Source organism: Lonchura striata, chromosome 3 (assembly GCF_046129695.1).
Source record: "Lonchura striata isolate bLonStr1 chromosome 3, bLonStr1.mat, whole genome shotgun sequence".
In the NCBI taxonomy this organism is placed as follows: domain Eukaryota; kingdom Metazoa; phylum Chordata; class Aves; order Passeriformes; family Estrildidae; genus Lonchura; species Lonchura striata.
Window position 1 is genome coordinate 63729463 of NC_134605.1, and position 26261 is coordinate 63755723.

The window sequence follows — 26261 nt, forward strand, 5'->3', positions numbered from 1 at the left end:
TTCTGTTCTAACAGTAAGACCTTTCCCTGCTATCCAATCTGCAACAGATCGGGCTGTTCTTGTAGGGCTATTTTGCTGCTGTGGTCTTGAATCCAGGCCCTCTGAGGAGACCAACAGAGCAAAGATACAGCCAGTTATAAAAAACATGGTTCCCAGGATGTCATCCTGCCTAAGGGATCCATAGGATCCTGAGCCTGGGGCTTTTGGCTGCTGCTGAGAAACAGTAGCTGAGATATAGAGGAATTGGGGCAGGATGCACAATAGCCTCTAAATCTACTGCTCTTTCAGCTTTCGCCTCTTGATATTCAACCTGTCCTTATAATTTCCTCACTCTTTACCAACTTTTCTCTTTACCTTCCATCATACTTATGCAGAATTCAAGGTAATAAATAAGCATTGCAATCAATGACTTTTTTTGTGCCAACTACAACTTACTTGGCCTGAAGCAGAAATGCAGGCATCTACAGACTGTGGCAGGCAAAATGGCAAACTACCTTTGCACAGACATAAGCAGCATGTGGAAAGAGGGGCACCTGTGTCCCTAATCCTGAAGAACCTAAGGAACAAGTGTAGCACTGCTGCCAGCTGCACTGTAAAAAGGCAAATGTGTGGTTGCAGCACTAGGTTCCATGAAATATAAGGTCAGCATGCAGCATTTTGAAGGGTAATGCATTTTTAATCCCTGGTCAGAGATTTGCCAAAGGCAGAGGAGGCATTTTGGGATTGCCACTGTCTGGAGTACAGCCACACAGATGCCAGTGTATCAGTAAAACACCTTTTTTTACACACCCTAGCAGAAGGCAGACACAAGCAGAGCCACATAGTCACAGCAGAGCTCCAACCTGCTTTATCTCCTGGCCTGATACCAGAAAGAGCCACAGACTCAAATGGGGCTGGGGACGAAGTGTGGCTAAAATAATTTAATTTTTCCCATTATATTGTAGAGCCTATTGTGCCTCTTTGTCACACAGAAAAGGAGGGAGGGAATATCCCCCCAGACATCAGTATACAATCTTCTGTGGCTTGCAGTCACAAATCAGCAAATTCAGAGACAGACCTGTGTCTGAGCAAGGCCACATCTTATTTCCGTGCAGGTTATCATACTGCGCACTGGATTTTTAAAGCACAATTATAGCCTCTGACAGCCTACCTAGAGGAGTGGAGTGGTCACCATGGTAACACCTGCATCAAATGGCAGTGAACACCTGATACCTATCAATCTTGAAAACATCTTTTTAAAGAAACAGCTTCCTGGAAAACTGCAGATGGAGATTTCTTTCTGAAACTAAGAAGATGCTCTCTGTCACAAAAATGAAAGTTTTACTTTACCATCTTTTCATCTGACTCTCCCTCCATACAATCCTATTGTGTATAAGTTTATAAAAGTGATAAAAAATAAAAAAGGCAATGGTGCTGTGTTGAGAAGGGTGACAAGCACTGTAGTACAGCTGGCATGTAAATGATACTTTGCATTTTTCCCCCAGAGCATGAACTGTGGCTTCTGAGAATATGTCCATGCTCTGGTTGCTAAAACAAAATAGAAATACCTACCGTAGTGCCCCCCTCACCTTCCCAGGACAATGGATTTCCCTCAAATGTTAAAATACCCTAGACATGTCATCAGCTTCTTTCTCCCTTTTTGCTTTCCAAAACTGCAATTTAATTTCATTGATTAGAGTTGTATTCCCTCATGGGGGTACAAGAAGAAAAATATATTTAAGGAAGTGATATTTGCACTCAGCTTGGCACTGTGGGTTTCTGAAGTACATTCTGCCACCAGCCCTCCAGACACATCCAGCAGCCAAAGAGCAGATGTAGTTGCTAAAGTCTCTGTGGTTTTTTTGGTGGGTTGTTTTTTTTTTCTTTCCAGCTCGGTTCCAGCCCAACAGCCATTGGGTTCTCTGTGCTGTGACTGCTTTTCTGCCTCTTTCATCAGTCTGCTGCCTCCTCTTATCCCAGTAAGGATAAACAATCCCAGAAAATACCTCACGCAAAAAGTTCAAGAGCCCCAGCAGTATTTCCAACATAGTCTTATTATTTCCTATTTAGTTCTATCTCAAGTTATTGCTATTTTCATTAATTGAAAGTCTGCTTCTTAATTTTCCTTTGAAAAAGGCTTTCTTTTCAGATGGCATCTTCCATTTCCTCTACATTCCCTTTTCCAAGTAATTCAGAGCGATAATCATCTGTTCTGATAGTGCCTCTCCTTTACTGAGTAAGATTTCAGAACAGGAGAGCCACTGAATCTGCAAATACCATAGACTGACAAAAGCTGGATATCCAACCACCATAGAACTGATAACAAATCTGCACAGAAACTCCTACAGCATCCTGGAGATGTGTGGAAAAACTGCCTGAGTCCAAGGAGGCAACGAGGCACGCTTTAAGCTCACTGAAGTCACTGGAACAGGCCCCCCCTCTGCCATGCCCTCCTCACTGCTGAGCAACCACAGCAGATTATGTGCACAGGAACTGCTGCCACGGGTGGTTTGAGCTCATGTCTACACTGTACACAAAAGCTGATTAGGAAAATGCTTCAAACTTATTTCCAGAGTTCTGGTTATATCCAAAAGTAACTGCTTAAGTCATCAAATGGCCACTTAAAAAAATGATGTGATTATTGCTGTTCAAGAAGAGTGCTATCAGGATTTTTCTGAGAAAGAAAGTGCAGTAACTGGGTGGTTATTATATATATACACACACTCATCACTTTGCATGTATCCAACTGAAATGTCAAATTGTACTTGTTTAGCTCAGGCAGGTAAAAAAACCCAGCTGTCTCCTGTTTTAGTATAATACTGGCCTCTACCTACAGGTGTGTTTCAGCAGAAAAGCAAGGCATGTTGCTTTGAAGCTAGAAAAATAGAGGGAATTGATGATATGTAAAATTTTTGGCAGTTGTTCTCCGCCCTCAATATGTTATGCAAATTAACTCCCAGCAGCTGTACCAGGTATTTATACTGTCTGTGATGTTCTACAAGTCAGCACTAGTTGTCACACAGTCTTGTTATATATGAGGAAGTCCAGCTTTAAATCTGCTTTCATAGTGTGGAAGTTGCATTTATTCAGCTGTGGTTCTGACGTGTGTCTCACAGTAAATGGCATTATTGCTTAACAGGGCAACAGACTCCAACAATAGAAATATAAAGCTCCAAAATCAAAATGAAGACATCTATAACAGTGCATTGGGTTTTAATCTGTGGCAGGGCCCAATTAAGATTTTCAATCCGCAATTGATTTTCAATTGATTTTCAATCAATAACAGAAGAGATCCATTGATTCCATTGATTTTGGCTGGGATCAGAAACCATACTTCAACTATGTCCAATATCTTTTGCAAAGGCAAGTGGCAAGGGAATATCAGGCAACTGCAAGAGAGTAGTTGCAGGATTTGCGAAAGCTCTTCTGGCTTCCTGTGCTTTATAAGCCTGTTAAACAATACTCAAAACCTGCCCTTCCCAAATTCTTGGTTTAAAGACAACATAATCTATGCAGTGGAACACACACATGCAGTCTACCCTCACTTGGAAAGAGCATTGTCGTCAATAAGTAATTAACTATGCACTTCAGCCTGGAAGTGAACCTTATACTTGCCACCACAAAATGATGATTCATTTGTTTCCCATATCCATTTAAAAATGAAGGGTCAGCACAAAAAAAATAGCAGTGAGGGTCAAAACTGCCATGAATATTTTCATTAGCTTCTCTATCAGGTCTACATAATGCTTTTGTTGACAGGAAGATCAGAAATCTTTCACCTCTATGCAGCCAACTCATCAATGCTGTAGGAGCTGTCAGTACTGCAAGTTTTGAAATAAATGCTAAACTGACACTTTCTGATAAGGCTGCTACTGTCCTTATGTGTATGAACTTCAAATACAAAATTCTAGATACTGGACATAGCATCTGCCTTTTAGGCTGGTGTTCATTTGTAGTGCTCCCTTATGAATACAATCTTTGTGTAGGCGCATCTACACTGGGAGTCTTTTTTATCCCTTGATGCCGTGTAGTAGCAATAACTAATAAATGGCTTGCTAAAGAGTTATTTATACAAGTACAAACACAAACCCACTGGATTTAATAATATATTTTCTTTTTGCACTTGTGTAAGTTAGTAGTGAAATAAATACAACTTGGTAAAAATTTGGTCCATAAAGAGAAAACAGGATCAGAACAGCAGACCCTTCCAGCAAAACATGTCAGACAGTCTGCCTTTCAAGTTTCCCTTTCAGATTCATGGTTCCATTCCTGGCACCTATGGTAAAGTTTTTTCCCCTAGTCCAGTCACAATTTCTGAGTTTCAGTACTATCACTCAGACACATCTGATGTCTTTTTTTTTCTCCTTCTTTTAGTGTCTCAAAAAGCAAAAGGCAAAGATAAAGTCTGGATTCTCTGACAGGGCTTTTCTTCACACTGTGATTAATGAGGTTAATGTGCTTAACTGAATTTTCACTCGCAAACATCAAAACCAACATTCCTCTGAAGCAGTGTAGAAGAAGGGCACAAATTCACCTCCTTGCTGATGGCAGCATGGCCTGAAATTGCTTAAAAATACACTTGGAGATAGACAGTCTATGCTACTCCTTGTATTTCCCTATGAAATCCTTTAGACATAAACCATTGACCAAGACAGGGACTAAGATTTGACTCAGCTGCACCAACACTCCAATAGGAATTTAGAAAGCAAGGGGAATACCCATGTCTCACTGGGATCATCTCCCTTACCTTTTAGATCTTTATCATTTTTCATCCTTGTTCTCCACGTCAATCACCTAAAATTTGGTTCTAATCCAAGTTTGTTCTGTATGCTTTGTCTGTGTATCCAGTCATTGAATGAAACTTGCCACTGATTTTTGTCAAGATGCACCTTCCCAAATTCAGATTAAACCTGCTGCTGCTATTACCTTTGGCAGTGACTCCTTAAGTGACCTAAACCACTCATCTGTGAGTCTCCTAAGAGAGAATTCATGGTAACTGTGGCCTCATTCTGCCTTCAGCTTAGTTTTCATTTATGTTAGGAGCAGCCTCCTAAGTGCTGATTGCTACTAAAAGGCATTTTATGCCAGTTTTTGAGAGGCACAAGATTGATGGCTGAACTCAGCTCAACTGCAGGGGAAGGACCAAATTTCAGCCTACACAAACCCTTCTCCTTCATGCTTCTTGTTTCCATTACTGTAATTACAGCATCTTATAGACTGTAAGAGGCAAACTTGCTCTTTCTTCTGAAATACACAAATATGGTACCAATTTAGATTGTGCACTGTGTGATTGTATTGATCTGTTTTCCCACTTCAGCGTGGTACCCAGTCTCTGGAGGATTTGAAGTAAAAAAAGGTGTCTAAGTTGAATAAAGATGGAATGTTAAGGTGGATTGAATACTTTATCCAACTCACATTTATGTAAATGGGAGCATTTTCAGGATCTCAAATGTAGGACAGGGGTCAAAGAGGGGGATTTTGTACTGGTTTGGACTAGCAGCAAGTAATTCTGCCTCCTGTGAAGCATCTTTGAAACCTGAGAGGATGCACAATGACTTAATCCTCCTCACACAGCCTCTGCTGAACATGAAAGATATTGGCAGGCATAATTTCCACATTGTAAACCCATATTTGAAGAGTTTATCTTTCAAAAAATGGATGGAGCTTATCAATTTGCACATTTTTGCAGTTCCGATACACAGAAGGGCTCTACATCTGAACAGATACTGGAGGTTAATTCAATTTCTGAACCCATCATTACAACTATTAAGCTAAACAACTTATGCCATAAGCATCATCAGCAGTGACATATGTAAAATAATGACATTTCATGAATTCTTTTATCAATGTTGAAAAAGTCTATAGCTACTTGGTAGGTTATCTTACGCTTAAGCCAAATTTGCTTAGAGAGCAGTTCTTCCCTCTACCAGCAACTTGAATAAGGACATCCTCTTACTTTCAGAAGAAATTTTACCGATGCAGGGAAAAAAACCCAAAACTTTTCACATACAGTGTTATTAATATTTATTGATAAGCATTTAAAACTTTAAGTCTGTTCTAAACATTCAGGAATGAGCAATAAATGAAGATTGTTTTGAGCAGCACAATTTTTTTTTTTAAACAGAACTGTCTGTATTAATGAGGCTTAATTAAGCAACATTTCCTTAACAGTCCTGACTGTAAGTACATACTGAATTACTTACTCATTTGCAGAACTGCTCGGTATCTGCACTTCTCATGTGGAATCTCTAAGAATTTAAGTTAAATGATAGAGTGTAAAAATGATCTGCTATAATATTAGGCTTTAAGTATTAATTACACAAGTTCAGATGTTTTGTTAACATACATTTTCTTCAGATCTTCAAATACAACGAGTAACTGTTCTCTTCAACAGAGCAGAGTTCCTATTTCTTCTAGAGCTGTAAATGCTTCCTGTTTAATTATTTTCTTCTGGGACATCACAATGTAAACAATTGGTATAATCAATAGATAGGTTATCTGAGGGGTGTTCACTGCACATGCACCACTTCTCACCTACACTATTTATGTGAGTGTTTAATGCTTTTGCCTTCAAAACTGTTCAGCCTGCAATACCAATACATTGGCAACATCTCTACATACCTGAAGTGGACAAGAAAACAATGGCACCAGATGTGGTCAGGACAAGGAGAGAATCCCACCAGCTTGCAGAGGGTGATGATGAGACAACAGTAACATCCAAAAAAGAGGTGAAATGTGGCAGCAATGAGGCTTGGCTTTGGGAAGATTGTGCTATCATTCCAAATGTCCTGCCACTTGGCCAGGATGTCTGTCGGAAACCAACACTCTGCAAATTCATACACCTCCACAGATTTACGGATTGCTTTCTGTTACACATAATCTCACTATTTCAAATATTCACAGAATTAAGAGGCAACAAATAACAATTGTTTCCAAGACACCCGCTTGATGTCAGGAAGGTGGCTTCTGGGAGCAATTTCTGGATGTCTGTGGCAAATCTCCCCTGGATTTGAAAACTGCATTAAATCTAAAGAGTTGAGTGGGAGGTTCAGGAGGTAATCGATAATGTTGAGGAGGTGATAAAAAACCTGAAGAAAGAAAAATCTATCAAAAGCTATTAAAATATTATGTCTTACACAAGTAGCCCATGAGCTTCTGAGCACAGGACACATATACAGAGACTATACAACAGGAAGCACCTTCATGTGTTCATAGTGCTTTCCCTTATTTTTGACCTCTTCCATCAACAAGACACTACAGAGTAGGTACCCACTTGATAAGAACCAGCTCAACTGTTCACAACTGCTCTGGACAAAAGCATAGGAACAAAAACTCCCCAAAAGAAATCCCCATTATGTCAGTTTTAATCAAAAGAACAAATTGCTTTCCATACCAAAAAGAAGTCCAAGTCATTTACTCAAAACCAGTTTCAGAAAATCTATTCCTTTATGTGACAAGGCAGAACATCAAATTTCTAACAACAAGAAGACTACAAAAATATTTTCAGTTTTGATTTGAGCCTCCAGATCTGGTGTGTAAGATAACCTCCAACTAGCCCCACAATAATCTCCTGCAAAGGGAAAGGACTACTCTTTCCTATGGCAAGAAGTCTACTGTGTCTGCTGATTTTCAAGAGGTAGAAAGCAGAGTTTGAAAGTGGAAAATTACAAGGGTATTTTGTGCTAATAAGACATCATCCTTCTGATGAAAATGGAAAAGGATCTTATTAACTGCTCATTCACTTTAGTTTTTTTTTTACTTCAAAGCAGCATTAGACAATGACAAAGCACTCTAAAGACTGAAAGAGCTCAATCAGAAAAGAATCTAATATTATCAATTTTATCTTCCTATTGAAATAGCGCTACCCTTTCACTTGGGCTAAACACTGGTTGAATGGTAAAATGGAAGTTTCACAGTGCACAGAGATGAAAAATACAGATTTTTCCATACTGATAATCCTGTAAACCCAGCAACTCTGGGCTGGTGGCTGCAGAGGCAGCCCTGCAGTGCTGCCCTTCGAAAAGGGCACCAAAACAAATAACCAAATCTTGTAACAGTGCCCTTAAAAGCAAGGTGATGATGAGGAAATTTAAAAGCCAAAAGTCCCAAAGAATCAACACCTGCTTTCCTGTTTACAAAGACATCTCCAGAGACATCTCTGACATTGGGCAGTCAAGAGCAGGAGATGACAATTTATGTGATGGCTCTACCATTCATAAAGCCATCAGCATAGATGTGAGAGCTGAAGTTAGCAGTTCCAACACTAAATCCCTCTTTAAAACCTATGATGAGAAAAAAAAGAGGTCAGAAGCCCAGACTGATCCCAGATGCAGGATGTGATCACTTGCCAATGCTTAAGTAAAGCAATCTGCTCTCACATGGGGGTTCTCTGAGGGCTGAATGGCATTTGTAGGTGAGGGGAAGGCAGTGCCAGGGAAGGCAATGAATCATATCTGATCCCTAAAGAGATGCAGAGGGACAGCGGAAGTGGAAAAGGGGCTTCTTCAGTCTTTATTCTTGCATTGTGCAGGCCAGACACAGCTGCAGCCCAAGGGGTTCCCTAGCACTTCTTGGAAAAACAACATCTCTGCAAAGAGCAGGAGAGGAAAAGCAGGAATCATTAAACCCCAGCCCTAACTTCTGCATATGCAATTATGGCTTCATTCAATAAACAGGATTTTTACAAGTGTTTTGCAATCCTCCCTGCAAGATTCCTTGCTGCTATCAGTAGGGGAATGCAATTTTACATGTCCTGAAAACACAATATTTATATCTGCATGTAGCAAATAACGAGAGTAAGATACTGATATCAGATAACTGATATTAAAGGCAGAACAATTAGCCTGAAGCCTGGATGAAAAGCCTCAAGAGAAGTGTCCTCAAACACTGCCTCCCTCTCTATTTTCATGTCCCATTGTCACTGCACCTTCTCCTGCCCTGCCCCCACACAGAGTCCTGCATGAGAATACCCATGTCTGTCAGCACAAGGGTATCCACCAGACAGGAACTGTAACTGCATTTATTAATGCTTCTTTTGACCTCACGGGCTGTGACTGACCACCTGATATTCCACTTCTGGTGTCACAGAGATCAAACCTGAAAAAAACAATCGAAGAAAGCCTTGGCACGCGGGGTATCACATGGATGAGAACTGAAGGTCACCTGCAGACTCAGGTGACACCAAACATCAGGCAATGTGGTGCTGTTCTTGCTCTTCTCTCTGCTGTGTATGTACACCATGAAATGGTGGGAGACCACCTGTGCAGCTTTTAGCAGCCTGTAAGAGCACGTAGTTCTGATATTAATTCACCAGGTATTTTTCCTAGTCCATCTCTCTGTCAGGTATGCACAGCAACAACATTCCCTCTGTTCATTCCAGGAGCAAATTCTTCCCTTCACCTATAGTGAAGAAAAGGATGAATGCACTTTTGCTTATTCTGAACACAGTTCACATGTCAATGCTCTACATAAGCATATGGCCAGGTCACACATCAATTAATTAACCATGCAATTTTACAGTGACAAGCAGGCAGATCTATAGATTTTTTATTTGCCCTTGGTATGGAGGACATCGCCTAAAAAAAAGCAGGACCAGGGTACCACTGTGCTTCAGAGATCCATCTGAGAGGCTACTGTAGCCAGGCAGGATTTGTAACAGATGTTCTGATATACATCAGAAGCCAAATTTACCCTCATTTACCTTCAGCTTCCACAAGGCAGAGAGGTACCAACACAAAACTCTATCCTTCAAGTCCTGGGTGGGGCATTCCTTGGGTCTTGATGAGTTGTGGGTCTAAGCTGGCTAAAAATACCCTGTGAGGCAGGAAATTGTTCTTCCAAGAGCTGTTAAACAGTTCTTCTAAGGATGCACTGTTTCCAAACAAATGCATAAAACCCCCTTGAAACAGGAATAGGGCAGGATACATCTCACAGAAAGGAGGAGACACGTGGCATAGAGCCTTAAGATTCCCTATATTCAGCCAAGTTAACTTCAGAGTTTTATTCAGTATCATAAAAATATTCGTGCATAGCAATTGAAGCACATCCATTCCCACTGAAGGATGTCCAGGCTCTACTGTCAAATTATCATACAGTGCTCTGAGTTTTTTCTATTTTCCCTTAGTAATGTTTTACTTCTCCAAAGAATCCTCAGGGCAGCAAGAAGGAGAGGAGAGACCAGGTATTTAGCAGAACTATCATGTCTGTTAGTAGCAAAAAAGTGACTCTGGCCCAAATACTGTCAGTCAGGGGTTTGTGCCTGACCCTCTTCCTGCCACATGCTCTTAGGATCTACCAGTTAACAAGTCCTACAGCATCCTTTCAGTTTTCATGGTCACTGAATTTCACTTGTCTCTTCAGAGATCTGTACTTTGATCACATCTGGGAGTTGATTGTCATAATACTCGATATTTATATGAAAATTGTATCTATGTGAAGAAAAAGGAAGCAACTTCCTTTTACTCTCCTGAAATTTTGATCTTTCAGATACAGAACCAAAGTCTGAAAAACAGATATTGCAGATATTGCAGATATCAGATATTGCAAACTAACACAGATAAAATAACCTAATCAAAAGAGAGTGAGCTGCAGGTACACACTAAGTCTTTTACTAATGCAAGTGGCAATTTTATCTGAAATTGTAAACGACTATAAAAAGAAAAATCAAAGTCAGGATTTACTAATAGCCTTTCTGAGATTTCATGCAACAAGGAAATGTGCTGAGCCTACATATCCAGGTAAGCTGTATTTAGTAGAGGGTGGTTGCAGATTGCTTACAAAGTGACCCGAAATAGTTGAATCGACCTGGAGTCGGGCTGTAGGGAAAAACAAATTGAGTGAGAAAACATTGCCCAGTGTGTGCAGTGGCAGAACCCTTGCTTTGTGCAGCATGTCAGCACATGTTTCTAGGATCATAAACATTTCACAATTAATTTCTATTATCACATGGTAGGCACAGCTAAATCCAGGGCACATCACTCATTTGCCTCACTAGAGGACACAAACAGCTCAGCCTTTCAAGAAGCCTGCCTGGTGACACAGTTGTCTATTCTGTGCTTTGAAGGCTTCATCTCACGACTCTGAAGGTAATGTTTTCCCACTTTAGCTGGGGCAAGCTAGAGATTCATGAGAAAACCTGCCCCTACATCAAAGATCTCCAATGGAAGGATGGCCTCCAGCCACAAAAGAACATTTCCAATGCAGGATGCCCCACAACCATCCATGTCACCAAACCACATGCTGGAGGGGATCTTTCAGGTGCCACAGTCTAGACTGTGGCACAATACAACTCTGACAGCAAGATGTGGCTCATCATCAGGCTGAAGTAAAGCCTGAAGATAAGCAGAAATTGTGGCCACAAATAGTGACAAATCCAGGAAGCCGAGGTGGAGGTGTGAGGCCAAAGCCAGTGGTGTTTATATCCTTGGATAAGGTGGCACTTTCTATGCTGCCTGGAGGTACTGTGAGCCCACACATGTAGGCTTTGTTGAAGCTCATTCTGGATTAACTGGACAGCTGCCCTCACCACTCAGTCCCAGGCGAAAAAAACACAGTGTAGAAAAAAATCAGGGTTACATGGTAAAAATGTTTCTTCAAGATCAACTTATGAAAAATAAGAATGGCTTAAAAGAATTTCTGAATTAGAAGTAATCAATTCGTTGGTATAATAGAAAAGCTCTTTTGATCTGTTTGGCTTTTTTGTTTCTTGGTTTTGTTTTTTTTTTTAATTTTGAACCATCCATCCCTCTAAAGCTCTGAACAATTCCTGCATTATCTCAGTAGGCACTGCTGATTCAAAGCAAGGATTAGTCACAAATCTGTGCCACCCCAGAGCCATTAAATCAGCAAGCTGGTGGATGGGAGAAGGGCATATGCATCTGATAACTAAGAAGACCTTTCCTATAGATATTCGTGTTTGATTACCAGTATCTTTTCTGGATATATAGTTTCAGCAGTACACTGTAACATCCCAGTTCTTCCTAAATTGTGGAGACAAAAATAAGACAATCTTTACCACACCACAACAGTGCTGCTTATGCAGTGCAAAATCCTGCAAAATCACCGGAACAATTTTATTCTTTTCAATAACAAAGATACTTTAATAAACTCTATTAAACTCAAGCATCAGTACCAGCCCCAGCATTAAATTGTTGAATACAGAGCACTTTTCCTATGGGAAATTTATGACCAAAGGAAATATTCTAGACTTGGTATTTTTATAGCATCCATTAATTTTTAAGTGGAGGATGGAGCTACCCAAGGCTTAAAATGGTATTCAAAGTGTCCTCTACCTTGAAGAAGAAAAGTAACCTGCATTGTAATACCATGCCACAGCCCCCAAAAGATGAGGTGACACTGGGGTACAACTGCTGTTACTGAAGTACATCATTTAGTCAGACACCATTCTCCTCAACAGACATCCTGCCTGTTTTGGTTACAAAACAAAACCATCCTGACCTTTTATCTCACTCATCTGCACAGTAGCATTGATGTCCATTGTCACAGTGTATAGACAGGGGTCCTCAAGCCCTTTGCATGTGTCACAGACCTTGCTCCCTGAGCTCTCACTGCTCTGTCACCTCAGCTCTGCTCCTGTCTCCCACTGGTGGCTGCCTTTCCCAAGGCTTCCAAGTAAACATCCTGTAAACTCAACACCCAAGACAAGAAGCACAGACAGTTCATGAGCTGTTTACCAGTAACTTATTACCAAGTGCAGCATGACCTGAGGGGGGAAAAAAAAAATTATCTATTATTTTTGTTCCTCTAATTTAGAAAATGAGGGCACAATTTTCTCCAGAAAGCAGATGCCACAGAATTATTAGTGAGTGCTTCCTGGTATTTTGTTCACAGTTTAAACATTCAAATTGGAGTTGCAATAAGTGTTTGCTGAAATTTTAGCACAGTCAAGCTCTATTTTTCTCTAGAGAAGTATAATTTCAGATGTTACAGTTCACCAACAAATTCTGAATACCATATTTGTTCAGAGTGGCATTTCTCCTAGGATCTACAACTCCAGAGCTACACTGAAACATAATTAACAATATAACACATCACTGCAGTGCCTCTGCATCTTCCACTTGCAAACAAACCAGTGCTAAACTCTGTCATATCCCAGCAGCACTGTCTTCTCAGCCTCCCTTCCTCTTCATCCTCCCCCTCTAAATTCAGAGACACAAATCTACAGAAAACATGCCAAGATACTTTCTGAAGAGATGTAAAAAGGAGAACAGCATCATATATATTCCTCACCCAAAATAAGCTTATGTGCCTTTTATACAGTCCATATGCTTATTTTCTTAACAATTTTTGAAACTCCCATGCTGATACCAGACACGAACAAGCCATAATATTCCTTCCTCAGTTTCAGGGCTATTACCCCCTGAGGATTTCGCTCCTCTGAACATTTCCAGAACATCTCCAGCCTCTCCCAAGTTCAGCAGTGACTGTGCTGGCACTGTGCAAACACAGCTCACAACACCACTGAGCTGTTTTTAGCTCCCATGCTGCCTAAGGCTGAGCATCTTCCCCCTCATCACATCCCATTTAGTGATGAGCCATCTATCCTCAAACTTCTGAATGCCACATTCTCACTTAGGAGATGGAGCCTTAGAAAGACACGCTCCAACAAAAGAGCATGTCTCTATGTGTTCTGCTGTCGAGGCCTTTGCCCCAAGACCAGAACAAGGTCTTACCCTGCACCACTTTTGCTCAGTTGTATAAATAGGCTGGACCTGCTGTCTTGCTGGAGCAGCTCAGAGTGGCACAGGAGGAGTGAAGCCAGATCCCCTTGCCAGCTCCTGGTAAGACATCTGAACAAATATCCCCATTTTGGGAACAGCTTAACTTCAGATGGGAATTACGTTCCACCTTTGAGGGGCTCCTGCTTTTCTAAGCCTGGGCTGCCTACCCTGCCCCAGCCCCAGCCAGGGATCCGCTGCCATCCGCACATCAAATGTGACTCCTGTCAGATGGCAGCTCGGGCTGTCAGCCTCGCCTCTCCTCCTCCGTGGAGCGCCGACGCTGGAAAGCCTGAACCAGGAAACTGGGATTGCAGGAGACATCCTTTGCCCCGAGACAGCACTGCCAGCTCTTATCTCTGCTCTCCAGCTCTCAACCAGGAGTAGAGCAGTAACAAATGCACTCAATCCTACCCTGGAAGACAGCCGTACAGAAAGGCCTGGGCTAGAAATCCCAGCTTTTTGATGGCTATGATCAAATGCAACAGCACTGGGAGGAGAGGTGAGAGTGGGGCTGAGGAGGTACTGAGCCATTCAAATTAAAATTGACCTTTTTTAATTTGCTTTGATTCGCCTCTAATCTTACGTGCTTTTTCCTACATTCTGAAAAGGTACAGAAATGAGGCCAAGATACAGATAAAAAAAAAAAATTACCATTCCCTCTCAAAATATACGCCTAGAAAAAATTAATATTTAATATTTATAGTAAGGATTAATCAAGCCATTAAGCCATAAAAAGCTTCATTAAAAAAAAAAAAAGATGCATATCTAAATTTCATCTTTCAGATCTTCCAGAGTACTTATTTAATTTTAAGTAACAGAACTTCAGGTTCTAGGTTTTACAAAAATTTAAGAGCAAGCAACTTTTAAAATCATTAAGGTGTGAAGTTTTAATTGACTTTTTTGGTTGTCAGAATAATGAGGCAGATATAACTCCATGTGGATGTTCAGAATTGATCAGCTGGATAAATTTGTTCAGCGTTTTTCTATGTTCTGTAGACCACCAGCTGGTACTAAAGAGGTCTCCAGCTTTCTTCATTCTCCCTTTATATGACAAAATTTAACTCTCTACAATGGCTGGATTGTTAACCAGTCACTTAATTAACACAATGAATATACAGCTGAATGTCTCATTGCATCTCTTCAAGATAACTAAGTTTCTGTAACAACATTCAATTTCCATGCTAAGATGTGTGAATATTATAGTTGACTCAACCCAAGAAATTGCATCTCCTTAAACGAGATTACAGCAAGTAGGTTTCCATTTAGAATTATTTTAATAGTCAGTAAAGCTAAATGAATCAGTATAATAATAATAATAGCATCATAATAATCTTAATTTTTTTTCTAGCTTAAAAACTTGCTAGAACAGAACACACAGTCTCTTGGGAAATCTGTTTGAGAAACACACCATCCAATTTATTCTGTTTTACTTTGGAGTGTTACTTCCAGTTACCTGTAACTAATGAGAATCCAGAAGGAGAGAAGGAACATAAAAGTGAGTTACTCATTAATAAAAGGAACTGTGTGGACAGCATGTACTCTCTCTTCAAACTATAAATAATAAAACTACCAATTCAGAAGAGAAAAAGCATTGCCTGTCTTTTCAGTGATACTTTTTCCTAAAAGCATCATGCCTTATGATAAACACCTTCTATGTTCAAGTGGAGGCCTTCCAATCACACCAATAATAGGTTGTTTCCATGAGAAGCTGGCTGAGAATTATTTTTATTCAATTTATTCCTTCCACAATTGTAGCTTTTCCAGCAAACAAATGCAAGTTCACAGAGAATGAAAACAAATATTCCTCCAACCCTCACACACTCACCTTTTTAATCTTTTTTAAGCTCTCTGAGGTAAACAGCAAGCACTTTTAGTGACAGTTTCTGAGTAATGATGGGGAAGAGAGGGGAAGTGGTTGAAAGTACCACTGGCTTCTTAATGCCAACTCTTTTATGTTACTCAGGGAACACATGTTCAATCACTGCTTATGAAACAGCTTTGACAACATGGAGAGGAGCTTTTTGCTTGATGTTTGCTTAAATGAAACTCCATCTATTGTAGAAGCAATTGCTTATAGTTTACTTTTTGGTGTGGTTCTTTAGTATTTTTTTCTGTTAAACAGAAGCAACTCACAGTCTTAATAATAGATTAGTCAGTGGCTGTCTTCTCTGGAGGCTTTGTCACCAAGAGGTTTCACTGCAATCCAGCTCTTCCAAGAAGAAATTTATAGAAAATATCAGAAGAGTGGTAACAACAGAATTTCTAACACCTGACCTTTCCAAGAAGAAAAACAAGCAAGACACATTAGAAGACGCCATCACCACTTAGGGACCTTTCTTTTAAAGGTTGCACATGATTCCTACTTCCAAGAAAGCAGTAGGCTGTTTCATTTTTGAACACAGAACATAACTATCACATTAAAGCTTTAGCAAAACATGTTTACAGAAGTCCCTGCATTTTTATTATACTGTATTGTGCCTTGGAGAAAGCTTTTCTTAAGTGAACAAAAGCTGCAGCAGACTGAATTAGATTTGAAGCCTGAAACAGATCACATGTTGTACACTTAGAAATTGTTTTACAACACTGAATTTAACCTTATCTAAGGCAGACTATATTAGCAAGATATTTTAAGACAAGGAATGCAAACCACTGTGCATCTATTTGTTATTTCTTATTAAAGGTACAGTCAACCGGCCTTTTTTCAGTCTGTTAAATAAGGTTCCTCTTCCCTGTTATGTTTTTCATGCACAGATGGTGAACAAAGGCTTCACGACAACTTTTTGGAGGTTCAGCTTTGAGCTTGGAATGACAGGGCCACAGGACAGCTCAGGCTGGATGGGGCTCAGGATTCCCTGGTCCAGCACCAAGGTCAGATGAGGCTGATCACTGCTGTGCTCCCTTGGGGCTGGAACTCCCCAGAGCAGAACTGGCACAGCCACTGTGGGCAGCCCACACCTCTTCCTCCTTGGACTCTTTTCCTTGTGCACCATCTGAACCTCTCTGGCTTGGTCCAGATAATGCCCCCTGTATCTTTGGCTCTCTCTTTTTGACCACTTCCCTTCCCATGGTACCAGGGGCTGCTGTCAGCACCTTCAGAGCCATTTTCTTCCTGACTGCGCCAGCCGATCCCTCAGCCTCTCCTCATGGGGCAACTGCTCCAGCCATGAGCATCATGCTTTTGATACTCTAGAAAATGGCTCCTTCCCTGGAGGAGAGTGCATCCTGGCAAGGAAACAAGAAAGGTGAACTACACTGACACACTCCACAGCATTATCTGACTCCCTGGAACCACAAGCCTGTGTCCAAGCCCGGCTCTGCTACAAGCAAGATTGAAGCTAAATCAGCATCTTCTCATCACAAGTTGTCTCTGTGGCAGCATCCCATCCATCTTCTGGAAGAAATGGCAACAATTGCAGAGCTCTGCCCTGCTCCTCAGTTCCAGGTTGCCTTTCCTTTTTTTTTTTTTTTTTTTTTTCCCAGAGCAGCTTATAAAGCCAGTCCTCAAAATTTCTATTCATACAAACAGCAGAAAAACTTCAGCACTCCCACAGTATTGTGGACTTAAATCAAGATGAAGTGCCATATGATCACTTAACACTTTTTGTGTCATCTGCCAAAGCAAACAATGCTATTCACAACTGCCTAAGCCCTGAGAAATACGTATACTTCAGGCAAACTGTATTCTTCTACTTGGTACTATGGGGGAAATTCTAATTCAAACACTGTTTTCAGAACTGCTTGTCCGCTCACAGACAGAATTTCTAGGCATCATCTTCTCAGCTTCTGTTTCCTTTTGTCTTTTTACCCAACCAAATCTCGTCCACAACAGACGGAAGAGACATACCAAGGTCTCCACATATATACTTCTAGGACAAATTATACCAACACTATTTAATGGAAACCCTCTTAATTAAGGACTATAAAATCCACCTTTGTAGATAAAACTGCTTATGAAAAAGCATACCATGTATTGCCCAGGAACTAAAGCTATTTTTGATGAGACATAGGAAGGGTACAGAATCATCTCAATGACAATCTCTATGTTATCACTCTGTGAAATACCAGAGAGCACTTTCATCAGTTAGTATGAAATATTTAAGAGCTGCCAATGCCTCTGCATCTGTCTGAGCAAGGCCAAGGTACCTTGTAATAAAGAAGATACAAAATATTGATGGGTCAAGGCGCTCAGCTAAAGGATACAAATGACACAAGATTCCAAAGTAGGCAAAACAAACTTTAAAAGCGATGTTGAACCTGAGCAAAGGGCAGTACTTTATACAGACAGAATACCAAGTTGTGTGGTGTTGAATGCTGCACATCTTCCAAGGGCATTTCAACAATTCCAAAGCTGCATTACTAATCACAGTTCCAGGTTGCTCAGGAGCCTATGGACAAACTTCTGCATTTCCAACCTTTGCAATTGAAAAAGGCTAAAATAAATGGCTACCCATTTGTCCATGGGGGCTGGAAAGCTGTTCTGCCTCAGCAGGTGTTCAGAACTGCAAGCATGAACATCACTGTGTACTGTAAACCCAGTTCACCTTCCTCTGTTGGATGGAATATGTGGGCAGGATGGGGAAAGACAACAGAGATAGTTTTGCTATTATTATATATGTAGTAAATGATGCTAAATCTGTAGATTAAAAGAAGAAGCAAGAAAAGGAAAAAAGCAAGTGCTCCCTGATCCGCAGCTGTTTTTCTGGGATCTTCCTAGGGACGCAGAAAATGGAATATTTTTGATTCAGAGCTGCATCCTTGCAGCACAACCCAGCACAGAAACTGCCTCTGCCTCTGGGTTCAGCATGGAAAGATGTCACATACCAAAGCAAAGACATGCAGAAAACCTCTGCTGCATATATTCAGTGCTTTTTGTGCTCTGGGAAGCCAGCTGAAATCCTTCTGTCAAAATATTTCAGCCTGGGTGCACCTGGCCAGAGCTCCACACCCCAAGACTGCTCAAGGTCTGTCTCAGAGCAAACCTGACCCCAGTCAAATCATCACCTCCCTTTGCTGACAGTGTCTTTTTTGGCTGTAGTCAGATGCGCTGCCTCAGCCACAGCTAAACCCTGTGAAGGACTCCTGCTGCCAGCCCACCCCAGCCCTCCCCCTGCTCTCTGGGCAGAGGCCACGCTCCCTCTCTGCAGTATGTGACTGTCCTTCTCTGCCCTGCCAAGGTAAGGGCACACGTTTAATGTCCTACCCAATCTTTCACCACAGCACAAGTTAAACACTTCCACTGGCAGGGTTTTCAGATCCATCCCTTGGATGCATTTGAACTGAAGCAGACTGGGTAGCACCTACCTACAATGCTACTTCCCACGGTGCTGGGAGCGATGCAACCACTGGTGAGAAACTGCTGTGGGAGTTGTCTCTGACACCAGCTGGGAGGCACCCAGCCCAGGCTGCGGGGTGGCAGCCACCTGGAGCACAGGGAGAGCCATGTGGGGCTGCCAGGAGGCCAGGTCCTTGCAGCAGGGAAGGATGCTTGGCTCCATCCAAGTGCAAGAGGATGAGGCAGGGCATGACCCCATATAAGCATTTGTGCTTGTACCCAGAAAAAAAGACATCACTGTGTACTTCGTCTGTCCTCTTGCTAATATCAAACAAGAGAATAAAGTCAAATGGAATTGCTATACAAGTGTATACAAGAATGAATAAAGGCTTTAATGTATATAAATGACTTAAAAGATATAGAGGAGAGCTTTGTGCAATGTAAATGCAGAAAAATATTTTCAAAGAAATCAACATTATGCAGTGAGCACTTTATTATTTATATATGTACATTCATGCCCAGAGACCAAGGCCAGCTGATACAATTTCTACAAAAACTAGCAAATCAACTTAATACATTATAAAATCTTTCTAAAGAAAAAAAAAAAATCAACCAAATCCAACCACCTCAAAAAAACCTACCCACAGTAATTTTATAGGGAGATAATGAAAGAGAAAAGACACACAAGTATTGTGATGCTATTAATGTTGGCAAGACAAGAAAGGAGAAAATGGGCAATTACCCGTAAACACAGCTCCTCAGCTGTGTAACAGAACAAATAATCAGAACAAAAACCACCACCTAAAAGTCAATAAAAGCACATGTATTCATAAAGGTCTTGCTAGATAAACTCTCAACACCTTTTCATATTTCTCCTCCATTATCCTTCTCATGACATGGGGAAAATGTTACAGCATCCTGCTGTGCAGAAAAAGCAGAAGAGGACGTTCAGATGTAGCCTTAACCAGAAGAAACAGCAGTGGCAGTAGGAAGCAAATTAAAGTCAAATCAAAAACTTGTAAGCAATTGAGAGAAACTGATTATGTAAGAAGGTAGGTTTTATTGTGACCACAGTAATCAAGTGTTTGCACTGAGTCAAGAAAACAAAGAAAATTATTGCACCACTGGCTAAGAAGCATTAAGTTATGGACCAGGAAAGCAACACATCAGCTTATGAAGTTGAGGAATGAGAGTTTGTATTCATAGTTCATTATCAGAAACATCTCAGACTATTGAGCTTATTTTGAGAGGGCTATGGAGAAAAAAAAAAAACTATCAAAACTTCCAATACTGTGCTTTGCCATGGAGCAAAGAAATTGAAAAATATAATCACCAAGCCTTGAGCAGCGGAAGTTATAAAGCTCAGCATCGTATGTATCACCCGCACAAATTTTCAGATATCTATTAAGTTGAATGCTTGCTATAGTGCTTCCTTCAGTGAGGGCATCAACTGCATCTCCCTCATCTCACTGGCCAGAAGCCTTGAGGTTTGTAAAATTTCATCACTTTGAAATCTTCTCTCATCTGTTTATATTGGCAGAAATTAATCCCCAAGGGTAAAAAAAATACACCAAGGCAATGAGGGGAGCTATCAGTCAGACAGCATTATTATTATTTCAGCTTCATCTCCTTAGGAAACCAGGCTGAAATTAATATAGTCAGGGCAGAAGGGAAGAAATAACAAACATAAATCTAAAATGGGAAAAACTTCTAAAACCAGATTTTTTAAGCCAAGTACAGAAGACATTATTTCACGTGAAGAAAGCCAGATTTGGGAGATTTTCACAAACAGATCACCATTTCTGACTTTCTAGGATTTCTGCTAAGCCACACTCTTAGGCTGCAATGAAAATCTGGATGATCCCCTCATAAAAACGCAAACACCAGAATCTTAATCCATTCTAACACAGATGTTTGACTGTCTAAATACTTCTACCAGACAAGATCACTTGGATTTATTTTTGTAATTCTCCCCTTTCAGTGGTGGGGTTGATCCCATGGGTCTGATTGGCCAGTCCAGATGCCACAGAGTGCAAAAAATCAATCCAACATCCTGAACTGTTCCACTGCTCACAAAACTATTTGAGAGAACGAGGTGCGCCCTAGGGAGAAGCTGCAATGCACAGAGGCTCTTTGGACACCAAGAAGTGGAGAGAACACACCAATTTCACTCACTTTCCCTGCAAAGCCATTCAAAAGGAAGGTACACCCAGAGAACTGAGTGTGCTCCTGAGGCATCTTCACCAGGAGGAGAAATCAACAAATCCCAGCAAAAAGGCCAGCAGGAGTTCAGGGAACGTATGATCTTGAGCTGGTGGTGATAAATACACAAATGATTCCTCGCAGATTTTCCACCTCAGGTTTTAGAAACTGAAGGAAAGAGTGACATTCTGAAAGGCTCATTAAAAGCCCTCCTCAGTATACTAACAGAAAATATTATTTGTTGACAGGATAGTCAGATGGACACAAGAGAACAGTTTTGTACTTTCAGACAGATTAACAATATGACCTGAGTTTCTCTGCATTTCATGATTTGCATCAATATTTTTAAAATTTGTAGTGAAGTTCATGCATATTTTCATAGCATACTGATGTGTTATGCTGTTTTACCTTAATTTGTAACTGTCACAACACATATAATTAAAAAAAAAAAAAAAAAAAAAAAAGAGACTGGTCTCTGTTCCAACAGGATGTATTACAAAGGTACAGAACTAAATCTCCACTCTAACAGAACACTAAAGTGTGTGCTTTTAGAAGTTATGTGATTATTTATAGTTAAGTTTCAAATTACCTTACTTAAATTTGTAAGTATTTGCTATCAAACACAATGTAATATTTCAAAACCATCATGGCATGCACATTCAAGTTCAAAACTTCAAAGAGAATTTTGTAAGTTGAAATAAAAATCTCGATAACTCAAACCATTCTCATCCCTGTGACTTCTTCAGTCAGAAAAGGTAAACAAAGTGTCATTGTCTTTCCTTCAGCTGTTTTTAAGATCTCTGTTTTGATAGAATTTTTCATAATGAATTCTTTTTCCTAGATATAGAAGGTGATGAAGTTATACTGTGTAAGACAATATGCCATGTGTATTTCCACATTAACCAATCCTAACCACAATGCCCCCAAAGGTACACAGTAATTTTATCCATTGCTTCAGGAATTTTTAATACTCTTTTACTTCTCTCTTTGCTGAAAACGCTTGCCTGCTCTGCAGAGTCCACAAATAACTTCAACAACTGCTAAGAAGCATCATTTATAACTGGATAAAGGAACAATTCTCCTGCTGCCAAGATTCTGTGGCAATCAGAAAAAAAAAATCCTGCCTCGCATGTGATCTAAGTACAAGGACATTCCTTGCAAACACAGAAAGCTGAAAGTCAGTGATGTATTTTATCTGGTTCTCTAGAAAAATACTTTACATCCACAAGCTGAATGTTAGTTGTTCATTATCTTGTCCGTGCAACTTAAATTATGGACGTCATGCACAAGGGTTATGTTTCAAATAGATGTTGTAATATACCTAAGCAGTAAATTACTCTCTAGCCTCCGTGTTGTCACCACTGATTAATTTGACTATATAAACATAATTTCAGGAAGGAGACGTGCTTAAAAATCACACCTGCCGCACTTCTGATTGCTTTTCTGCCGAAGAAAAAGTCATTTCACTTTCCTTCCCGATGAGAGGCACCCTGTGTATGACAGCGATTAGTGGCTTCCCCTAAAGGTAAACAATACCTGTCGCTAAGAAACATTAAACCTGGTCAGTCCGGAAGCATCCAGGGCAGGGAGGCAAAAGCAGATGGCCCGTGACCCATCCCGAAGAACGCCCGGGACGCGGCGGCCGGGCACGGGACACCGTATCCCCAGGACCGCCCTGCCCGGCAGCTTCACCGCTCCTCGCCCGGAGCTGCCGGGCCGCCCGCCCTCTGCTCCAAACTTCTCCCCGTTCCCTTCGCTGCCCGAAGGCTGCCCAGGGCCGGGCGGGACGCGCACGGTACCCGGGCACTCCGCGCCGCCGGGAACGCTCCGGTTTGCGGGCGCACGGCGGGCGGCTCCTCCCGCCACCCCGCCGCTCCTGCGGGATGTTCCCGGCCGGCAGCCGGCCCCGGCAGCCACGGCCCGGGCGGAGCGGGACCCCCCCGCGCCTCTCGCCCCCCGCCCGGCCCGGCTGCCCGCCCGCCGCCGCCTCACCCGGCGCCGCAGGTCGCTGCCCTCGGATGGCGCTGCGCCGGGAGCCGCGGGCTGCCCGGGGCCGGCGGGATGCCGCGGGATGCGGTGCCGGGGAGCCGCGCCGGGAGGCGCCGGGATGCCGTGCCCGCCCCCCCGGCGGCCCGGCCCCGCAGCCCGTCCCGGCGGGAGCGGCGTGGGAGGGCCGCGCCCCTGGGGCTGCCAGGGCTGGAGGCGGCCGGCGTGGGGCCCCGGTCCCCGGAACACCGAGCGCCGGCCGGCTCAGGCTGCCGCTGCCGCCGGGAGAGGGGACCTGGCTGGGACACCCCTCCCCGGTAGCCAGCGCGGAGGGACGCAGCTGCGAGGGTCCCTGTCCCGCTGCAAACTGATGTGGGGGGAAAGAGCAGGTCCTGGTGCCCTAAAAACAATAGGGAAAGCAGCTCTTACCTGGAGCTTTGCTGACTTTACTCCCTTTTCTTTCTCCTCTTTTTGGCTGCAGTCCCTCAAACTGCACCAGCAAAATGACACAGGACATCCTCCCACTCCTGCCCGACGCAAGCAGCGAGCGTGTGACAAAAAGTTGGCACCTGGATGTAGCCAGATGTGACCCTTTTTGGCTCCGAGCCTTGTTAACTTGCAGTCGCACAGGGAGAGGCCGTGGTGCAGCTGCACACCTCTGTCAAGGCTGCTGGCCTCTGGGACATGGGGCTTCATGCAGGAGTTTGGAAAAATCCAGCCTTGGCCTGGAATCAGCAGTCTTTGCCGTTTTCTGCTTAAAATGGTGCCCTGTGAAGAGCTCTGCAAGTTCTCTATCGTAAAGACTGTTCAGTGGAAACATAAAATTAACATCTTCAGGCATATTCTACTACATTATACCAAACTGGCTTTGAAAGCTTTTTAAAAGACCTAGACATTTTGAGCGTAGCATAGATTTGTTGGTTGTTTTTTATATTTTTAATTGTACCAAAAGGACTCTCTCTATTTTGAAATCTCTTTAAACAGTTTTGAAAATCACACTACAATCTATATATTTATATACATATATATGAGACTTCATCCAGCCATTTCCCTATATCCAGTCAGAGCCAAATGAAAAGGGAATCTGCACAGAGGTTTCCCATTTATACTCAGAAACTTTCCATTCATATTCTGAGAACTGGACAAATGCAGACAAAGGTGGGTATTTTACCTGTGCTTTTTCAGTGTTTACACTACAAACCATGTCAAACTTATTATAATATTTATTTATGATAACAAATGAAGAGAAACAGCGGATTAGAATTTTATTCCATTTTGAAAATGAGGTTGGCTTTCATGAGCCTAAAATCCCTTGGTTTTATTTCTTGCATATTTCTGGCATGACCTAGAATACTTAGGATTTATTTTTAACATTATTTAAGCCATGTTGTTAAAGTAATCCTATTTACAATGGGAACTTTAAACACCAAATAACTCAGGTGATGGCTTAGAATTGGTTGAATGCTGCATTTTTATTAGAGCTTTCCAAATGTCCTCTCAAAGTACAAGAGCTGTGGTTTGGAGTCCTGCCAATACTCCCTCTAAAATATTTTTCTTAGAATATAATTTGCTCTATCTTCTTTAGTGATTAGTTTCTTTGCAATTTATTTAATTTTTTGTGCAGATGGCTTGATTTCTCAAAAAATTATCTTATGACTACTATTTTTAGCTTAATGACAAAAATAACTAGTAGGTGTCTTTCCTTTTCCAGGTTACAAGGAAGAATGATTCTGCAGTTATTCTCTCACAAAGTTAGCATTTGCACTATAGATTTACATTCAGCAGAAACTGAAATTCAGTGTGCTGGTCACCTTCGGGGCTTTGTTTGTGTGAGAACACATGAGCTAAGGAGAATACATGGGTATTAGTGCCAAGGTCCTGTCCTGGACTTAGCTGGGTAACGTGAAGGCCTTGACATCCTTCCAGCTCACCTGTATGTCTTCTGAGGAAGAGCCCAACCTGTGTGTTCTTTCAGGCTGAGGCAGTGGCAGGAGTTCTGAGCTAGTAGGAGATGTTCCTCAGCTTTCCTGATGCAGCTGGCATGTGCCATGTGCAGGTGGGACTTCATGTGTGGGGTTTGGAGTGGAGCACTGCCGACACCTGCTCTGAATCAGATCCAGCGTGGACGCCTGGAGGAACCACTGCTGCCTATGAGTGAGATGATTACTCCATGACAACGAGTTCTTCAGGGACGTGTGTGTTCCCAATGTGGCACTGAAAGAAAAATCCTTTCTGCAAGGAGTGAATCAGATACCTTAATGGTGTTCAGCAATGGAAAACTGCTTTGAAGCAGCTGGGATCAACTGCTGTGGGCATACCTTGACAGAAATGTGGAGTTTCCCTACTCAGAGCCACAACTTGGTTTCTCTTTCATTTATTTATTAAAAACTGCTATTTCTTTATTTCAATTTCCCCTTTCTTGTACTTGAAAAAGAGATTTTGTATTTGTAAGTCTTGCTGGGAATATTTTCATGTTGTAGCTCTGTTCAGTTCTTATATTTTCAAATATCTGGAGGATTAGGAAAAAGTTGTAGTCTACTTTAATACTATTCATGCCAAACCTGTCTTTCTTTATATTTTATTGTACGTATTGCTGGGAGTTTCAGACTCCCAAAGAGGCTTCTAATGAGATCAAATGCTGTCACAGGAAACAAGCCAGTGAGGAAAATACTGTAGATTACTACTTTTGAATTCCAGTTGTGAAATTTATGAAGGAAATTATGGTTTACTGTGGTGCCAAGGAGACAGGGAATGAAGTCAGTGCCCCAGAACTTGCTAGTCCTGTGACCATGTTCCATGTTCCACTTGGCATCTAAAATTTTAAAGATAAACAGGACATAAACAGAGTAAAAATTAAACAAAGACAAAATTCAAACTTTTATGACTGTTTTGCTCTCTGCAGCAAGCACTGGCGGTACTGCCAGGAGGGGAAGGGTTTTACAGGGGGGGAGCAGTGGGGAGCTGCAGGAGCACCATCCTTCTCTGTAGGCTGCCTCACTGGGTAGGGCATTCCTGCCAATGGCCCTTCCCTGGGGATAGAGCTTTGCCGAGCTGGGTTTTCATAGGATCTGAGCAGCTGTGGT

At 41.8% G+C, this 26261-nt stretch overlaps 1 protein-coding gene across 4 annotated transcripts in view; it reads right to left on the reverse strand.

Moving 5' to 3' along the window:
• Positions 1–23694, reverse strand: part of PKIB (cAMP-dependent protein kinase inhibitor beta) — a 53339-nt gene extending 29645 nt beyond the window's left edge. The window contains exons 1-2 of one of the 4 annotated variants that reach the window (XM_021547108.2): positions 23185–23301; positions 22613–22682 (exon numbers count right to left, since the gene is read on the reverse strand). The gene's annotated coding sequence lies outside the window, so the exon portion shown is untranslated. Of the gene's footprint in view, positions 1–22612; positions 22712–23184; positions 23304–23607 lie in introns of those variants that run through there. The other 3 variants (XM_021547107.1, XM_021547106.2, XM_021547110.2) reach the window with 3 other exon arrangements.
• Positions 23695–26261: the final 2567 nt, after the last annotated feature.